At 36.9% G+C, this 7428-nt stretch overlaps 1 pseudogene; it reads left to right on the top strand.

Annotated features, from left to right (window-relative positions):
* Positions 1 to 339: 339 nt before the first annotated feature.
* On the top strand, positions 340 to 4696 carry LOC110743276 (annotated as a pseudogene).
* Positions 4697 to 7428: the final 2732 nt, after the last annotated feature.

Genomic DNA, 7428 nt, shown 5'->3' with positions numbered 1-7428 from the left:
CTGTGATGATATCTGACCCACTCAGGATAATTGGGGATAAAATTCTCATTTCAATATTGTTAATTTCATCATTTCTGCAAAGTCCTTTTTACAATATAAGGTGATATATTTATTGGTTCTAGGGATTAGGACAATGACATCTTTAGGGGGCCATTATTCAACCTACCACAGGGTTTTGAAAGTCAGTGTTTGAAGCACATTTTATAGGCTAAAAAACATGTACATATTATGGAAAAGAAGTCTGAAATTGTGGGAGGAACCAAAATGATGCCAGCTCTGGCTAGTTTTCAATAAATGCAACTATTGTTAATGTTTCTAAATTAAAGAAAAGAAGACTTAAGTATTTTCTCCAGACTGGAGAGCTTCAAACCAAACCAAAAAAGATTCATTACATAACTGGAGGGAAGGCATGAATTACCAGAAGACCAAGAGGAAGGTTTGGGCGGAAAACTTTGAGAGGGTCCCTGGATCAATGTTTATCTTTGGTACTCGATCCCACTGTCATTTATATCAATGTATTATTGGAGCAAGCAGTAACAGCAAGAGTGAGTACCGCATTAAATTCTCTGTGAAAATTTGGAGTGCAAGGCAGACCTCCATTTAGGACATCAAGTGGGGGGGGTGGCAGATAGGGGTATTTGAGGGAATGATACCAGATCATGAGGGCAGAAAACAGATGTTATCTGCATTTAAAGATCAGTCTTAGAGCAGTGTGATACAGCATGACATGTGACTCTGAGAGGCAAGCAACAATGTCAACAGTACCTGAGACTTTTGGAGCAAATAAATTACAAGAGAAAAAGAGGAATGATGGATGACCCCACTCTGTTATTATGATTCCTTATTTGAGAATTATCCTGAAATCTCCTGTTAGAGATTTCCAGAAACTGGTGGGATGTGAGAGATAGAGAGATGGAGCTTCTGCAGTAGCAGGATTGGGCAATGTTTCTTCTGCTGGAATATCAAAGTTATAAAACAGGAGTTCATTTGTACTAGGTTTCCCATAAAGACCGAGACAGAGGCTTACGTGGCTATACCAATTCTAAGTCCACAAGCCCACATCTGGGGCCTTATCTTTAGCTGGGTGTATGGTATCCTCGTGGAAATATTTTATCCTCTTCCTTAAGACTGATAGTGACAGATGACTGGGATGTGCCTTTTACTTTCAATAGTCTGATGGGGAAACATAGGATGATCTAGGGAGTGGCAAACAGATCAAGTGGACCTGGTCTCATAGCAGCAAGTCAGAGTACATAGAAATCTGCTCTGTGGGCAAGAAACAAATACAAGTCCACTTAATCTACTTCCCTGACAGAACTATCCAAATACAAAACAAGAAAGAGAATCAAGGTTTTGAACATTAGTCCAAGAGTCTTGCAAAAAATGATGACATGAACCACCAGGCATAGTTGTTTTTGTGCATATTCTAGAACCACGGTTTCCTTCTGCTTCTCAGGGTTCTTCTCTGACCCTTGACTATAACCACTGCAGTGTGGACCAGAGGGAAGGTATGGACATCATAGCCAAACATGCTTGGAATGAGCATGGAATAAGTGTGGAATAAAAATCTCTACCATGTCTTGTGAACTTGCCAAATGACTTACCTCCTCTAAGTTTGAATTTCCTCATCTGTAAAATAAAAATAACCCTTGTAGGGTTGTTGTAAGATTTCAAGTAAATTCACAAAAAGCATCTAGAGTAGTACTGGTACAAAGCAATACTCTGCAAATGGTTGTTATTACTACTATTTATAGTGTCTGAAGGAAATTTTTTAAAAAATCTCAAGACCCCCAAACTCCTTATGCCAAAATGAAAGTTAGGCCTCGAAGCTGAGTCATGCAACACATTCTTCCAAATGAATAACTATTACCAACATAATGCATTAGCCAGATCTCCACAGAAAGGTAAAAGGTCTCAGGTCTAAAACTAAAGTCTGTTTCAAGTCCACAGATTCCACACTGATAATGTAGATTACAAGCTTATGTTCCCAAGTGAAGAACAAAGACAAGAGGAGACTGATCTTTCCCCCAACTCCCCAGAAATGTTTGCATAATTGATTCTTCCTTTACTATTTTTTTTCTTCAAATATTCCCCTTATCTTATGCAAAATGTAGATTTACTGGGCACTAACTAAAGTCTCACGATAATGTAACCGTTTGCCATACTGCCTACCTGCCATTCTTCCTACATGCCTTCCCCTGTTTAAGTAAATGTATAAATACTAAACCCCTTAAAAATATCTTTGGATGTTTGTCGCTTTTGTTTTTCCTGACCACACCTTGTTGCCCCATTCTTGCATTGTTGTAAAGAAATATCAGAGACTGGGTAATTTATAAAGAAAATACATTAAATTGGCTCACAACAACGATGATTACACAAGATGCATGATGCTGGCATCTACTTTTGGTGAGGAAGCCTCAGGAGGCTTACAATCATGAGCCTCAGGAAGCTTACAATCATGGTAGAAGGCAAAGGAGGACCCAACATACCTCACGGTGAGAGTGGGAGCAAGAAAGGAAGCAAATGAGAATATACCACACACTTTTAAACAGCAAAATCTCAGGACAACTCACTCACTTTTGTGAGAAAAGCACCAAGCTATGAAGAATCTGCCCCAATGACCCAAACTACACCCACCAGGTCCCACCTTCAACACTGGGGATTGCATTTCAACATGAGATCTGGGGGGACAAGTATCCAAACTATTAATATATCAGTGCCCTAAAGCTGGCTTAATAAACCTCGATTGATTGAGATATTTGCCTCAGTCACTCATTTTTGTTATTAGTACCTGTCAGAATAAGCAATTATTTTTGATAAAGGAGATATAAGGTAGTTCTAATGGAGTATTTAATGTGATTTAAAAATTTATATTGTCCTTAGAGCAGCTGAAGATCATGGTTATGCAGTAAGTTATTTGAAACAAACCTGAGAATCTGACAATCTTGGAATTTAAAGAGTCTACAATTCATTACAAGTTAAATATATTAAACTTATTATCAATCCGACATTGGGTCAAACTTCTCAAAATAGATACCTGTATTTGAAAACCTAATCACAGTCTTTTTGACAAATTCTACAATAACTGCCATTAACTCCTAAATCAGCCCGTGGGTGCCGCCGAAGAAGCATGGCTACAGTCTCTCTTCACCCTGCCATTATGTCTAAGTCAGAGTCTCCTAAAGAACCCAAACAGCTGAGGAAGCTCTTCATTGGAGAGTTGAGCTTTGAAACAACAGCCGAGAGCCTGAGGAGCCATTTTGAGCAATGGGGAATGCTCATGGACTATGCAGTAATGAGAGATTCAAACACCAAACACTCCAGGGGCTTTGGGTTTGTCACTTATGCCACTATGGAGAAGGTGGATGCAGCCATGGATGCAAGGCCACACAAGGTGTATAGAAGAGTCATGGAACCAAAGAGAGCTGTCTCAAGAGAAGATTCTCGAAGACCAGGTGCCCACTTATCTGTGAAAAAGATATTTGTTGGTGGCATTAAAGAAGACAGTGAAGAACATCACCTAAGAGATTATTTTGAACAGTATGGGAAAATTGAAGTGATTGAAATCATGACTGATCAAGGCAGTGGCAAGAAAAGGGGCTTTGCCTTTGTTACCTTTGACGATGATGACTCCGTGGATAAGATTGTCATTCAGAAATACCACACTGTGAATGGCCACAACTGTGAAGCTAAGATAGTCCTGTCAAAGCAAGAGATGGCTAGTGCTTCCTCTAGCCAAAGAGGCGAAGTGGTTCTGGAAACGTTGGTGGTGGTCATGGAGGTGGTTTTGGTGGAGATGACAACTTTGGTTGTGGAGGAAACTTCAGTGGTCATAGTGGCTTTGGTGACAGCCATGGTGGTTGTGGATATGGTGTCAGTGGGGACAGCTATAATGGATTTGGTAATGATGGAAGCAATTTTGGAGGTGGTGGAAGCTACAATGATTTTGGCAATTACAACAATCAGTCTTCAAATTTTGGACCCATGAAGGGAGGAAACTTTGGAGGTGGAAGCTCTGGCCCCTGTAGTGGTGCAGGCCAATACTTTGCCAAAGCACAAAATCAAGGTGGCTATGGTGGTTCCAGTAGCAGCAGTAGCTATGGCAGTGGCAGAAGATTTTAATTAGGGAACAAAGCTTAGCAGAAGAGGAGGGCCAGAGAATTGACAAGGAAGCTTCAGATTTGTGAACTCAGCCAAGCACAGCGGTGGCAGGGCCTAGCTGTTACAAAGAAGACATGTTTTAGACAAATACTCATGTGTATGGGCAAAAATAGGACTGTATTTGTGACTAATTGTATAACAGGTTATTTTAGTTTCTGTTCTGTTCAAAGCGTAAAGCATTCCAACCAAAGGTTTTAATGTAGATTTTTTTTTTGCACCCATGCTGTTGGTAGCTAAATGTAATAGTCTGACCCTGATGCTGAATAAATGTCTTTAAAAAAAAAAAATCCTAAATTAATGTGAAGTTAGATACTACTTTTTAAAACATTTTTATCTCATGTTTGTATACTTATTTTCTACTATCATAACACATAATTTGATCATCTCTACCTTGTGCACAGAGAATAATGACTCAAAGATTATTGACTAAATAATGACTAAAGATTAAGATAGTATCTGATCCTGGGCTAACACAGTGAAACCCCGTCTCTACTAAAAATACAAAAAATTAGCCAGGTGCGGTGGCAGGCACCTGTAGTCCCAGCTAATTGGGAGGCTGAGGCAGGGGAATGGCATGAACCCGGGAGGCGTAGCTTGCAGGTGAGATTGCGCCACTGCACTCCAGCCTGGGCGACAGAGCGAGACTCCATCTCAAAAAAAAAAAAAAAAAAAAAAAAAAATTATATTGTGTCTGAACAGTGTTTCTGATTCATTGAGTTTTTGCTTGGCATAAAAACCAAGAAGTCAGCAAGCAGTGGAATGTTAAAAAGTCATTCAATCCTATTATATGTTGAGACTTTTCCTTCATATGCCATTTTCTGTCTCAAAACTTTACCTCTTGGAGTATGCTTCTGTTTGCAATGTCCTTCAGCTTTTTCTCTGTATGCTGAGCTTTTATGCATTTTTTTGATACAACGCAGTGATATCTTCCCCATGAAAGCAAATGAGATACTTCGATTTTTGAAGCTATGTATAAAGTGGCACTGTATCTACAATTCTATTAATTATTCCTTTAAAGGGTTTGATATTTTGATAAAGGAAAAAATGTGTTCAGTGTGATGTAACCAAGGTCATTTAACAGAACAATAAAGAGAATTTGAGTTCATACTCCATTTTCAGTAATTCAGTTTTAAGAGCTGTGAAGCTGAACATACTGCTCCTGACTGCAATAAGTTAATTTATTCTGAACTCTGTTTTCTTAATAGCTTATCAATAGATGGCAGATTCCATTAATACCTTAAATATGATCATTCAAATTGACATAAAAGGAAAATATAAAGTAAAGCATATTAATTTCTACTAACTAGGATTTTAAAAAGATACAGACTTTCTCATCTCATGAGAGCATATTTTAAATAATCATTAACTGCAGATGTCATCGGAGTCTTCAAAATTGCGTAGTTCCACCTCCAGGAAATAAAAAGGCAAAAAGTTCATATCTTTATCAACAGATTTATTACATTGTACAATCTCCATTCCTCCCAAATAAACTGGAAAACTAAATTCTACTTTCTTATTAGCTTGTAACTGACAAACATCACTTTGATAAGTTTCTCCTTTCATTCTTCAATGAAAAGGGAGAAGACAACAAAACTGCTCTTGAGATTGTGGTGGGTGAGAAACACTATAGTCCTGAGCGTACCAAGGTCTGAAATCAGAAATGCCTACTGAGATCTCACATTCTTTGGCTATCTGCCCTTACAAAGTTTATCCTTTTCTTTTATGTTTTTAACATTACATAAAAGAGAAACCAGGTCTAAAGAGATTTTTTTTTTTACTTTAAGCATAACAAAAGCTGTGAAATATCTAAAATTAAACTGGGACATGCATACAGTTTGTCAAGTGTCAAAGAAGCCCAGATAGATGCAGAGCAAATTTATTTAACTTGAAACTCTGATTACAGGGTCTGTACTTCTCTTTCTGAAGAGTAAGGGGTAGATGATGGTAGTAATATTATTTCAAGTCAATCTAGGGTGTTTATTTTGGTGTTAGCAGATGGAATTATTGCATTCAACTGAAATCTGACACCTAATTATTATACTGATAAATTTTTGTTGGACTGAAGCAGTTTTTTTATACTTATGTAATTATGGTTTTGATTGCCATTAAAACCTCAAGGAGTGGATATTTGCTCTTTTATGCCTAACACTATTTCATAGTAGCAGCTCAATAAATTCATATTGATTATGATATTGGCAAATAATTGGTATTCTGTGATTTCTCCATGACTATTTCTATTAATGTTGAATTCTTAATCCAATATTGTGGCCAGCTACATTGATTTGAAATAGTAAATTAAGAGTTAGGCAATATGGCTGTCTTTATTTTCATTCAGATTTTGCCGTATTTACCTCACATAGCTGATGCTTGTGAGAGCTGAGAGTTTCAATATAATATATTTGGAATAAGATTTAAAAAAATTTTTTCTATACTCATTAAAAATGTCCAGTTGATACTTGAAACTTCTTGCTACAGCTGAAAAGAAATAATGTAAGTAGGAATCATGAGGGAAAAATAATAGTCTCTAGTAGTAGTTTTCAGAGCTGAAGTGCTTGCAAAATTTACCAGACTAACAATATAGGAGACCAATGGTTTGGGCATTATTCTTAAATGGTAAAGAAAAAAATTACCATCTTCAAGATTCCATTCTAGTAACTGCCTCAAAAAAAAGTATCTGACATTGGAGCATGAGTAGGGCATAAACTAAAATGTGTAGATTGATTTTTGAAGTCAATGAACATGTATAATAAGCAATGACACATGACTAGCATTAAAAATACTTTGATCATGCTAGATTATTGGGAAGTCTTTTATATACTTGGACAAGGAACATTCAAAAGTTGCAATATAATGTAGCAGGCTTACAAAGTTTTTTAAATTGCACAATATGTCATAGATGTATAAGATTGTATGGAAACATATACTATATAAAAACATTAATAGATGCTTTATAAAAATAATGTTTAATATTAAAGATTGTATAAAGCATATATATACATATGTATACTACTTGCATGTGCATACATACATATATACACACACACAATGGTTTAGGAAGAGTAACAGAATAAACCATTATGCCCATTACCATGTTTAAGATAAGAACATTAGCAGGATACTGGAAGTACTCTCTGCACCCACTCCAAATCTCATCTTTCTCCTTTCCTGTCACACTCCTTGCACCTTAACCCTTAACTTGAACTCAGTGTCAGTCATTCCCACTTATATTAGTGCGAAATAACTATAAGTAAAATCCTAAATAATTGA

Source organism: Papio anubis, chromosome 3, assembly GCF_008728515.1.
Source record: "Papio anubis isolate 15944 chromosome 3, Panubis1.0, whole genome shotgun sequence".
NCBI classification, from domain to species: Eukaryota; Metazoa; Chordata; class Mammalia; order Primates; family Cercopithecidae; genus Papio; species Papio anubis.
Note: the sequence above shows the minus strand (reverse complement) of the source record. Positions and strands in the feature narration are given on the sequence as shown.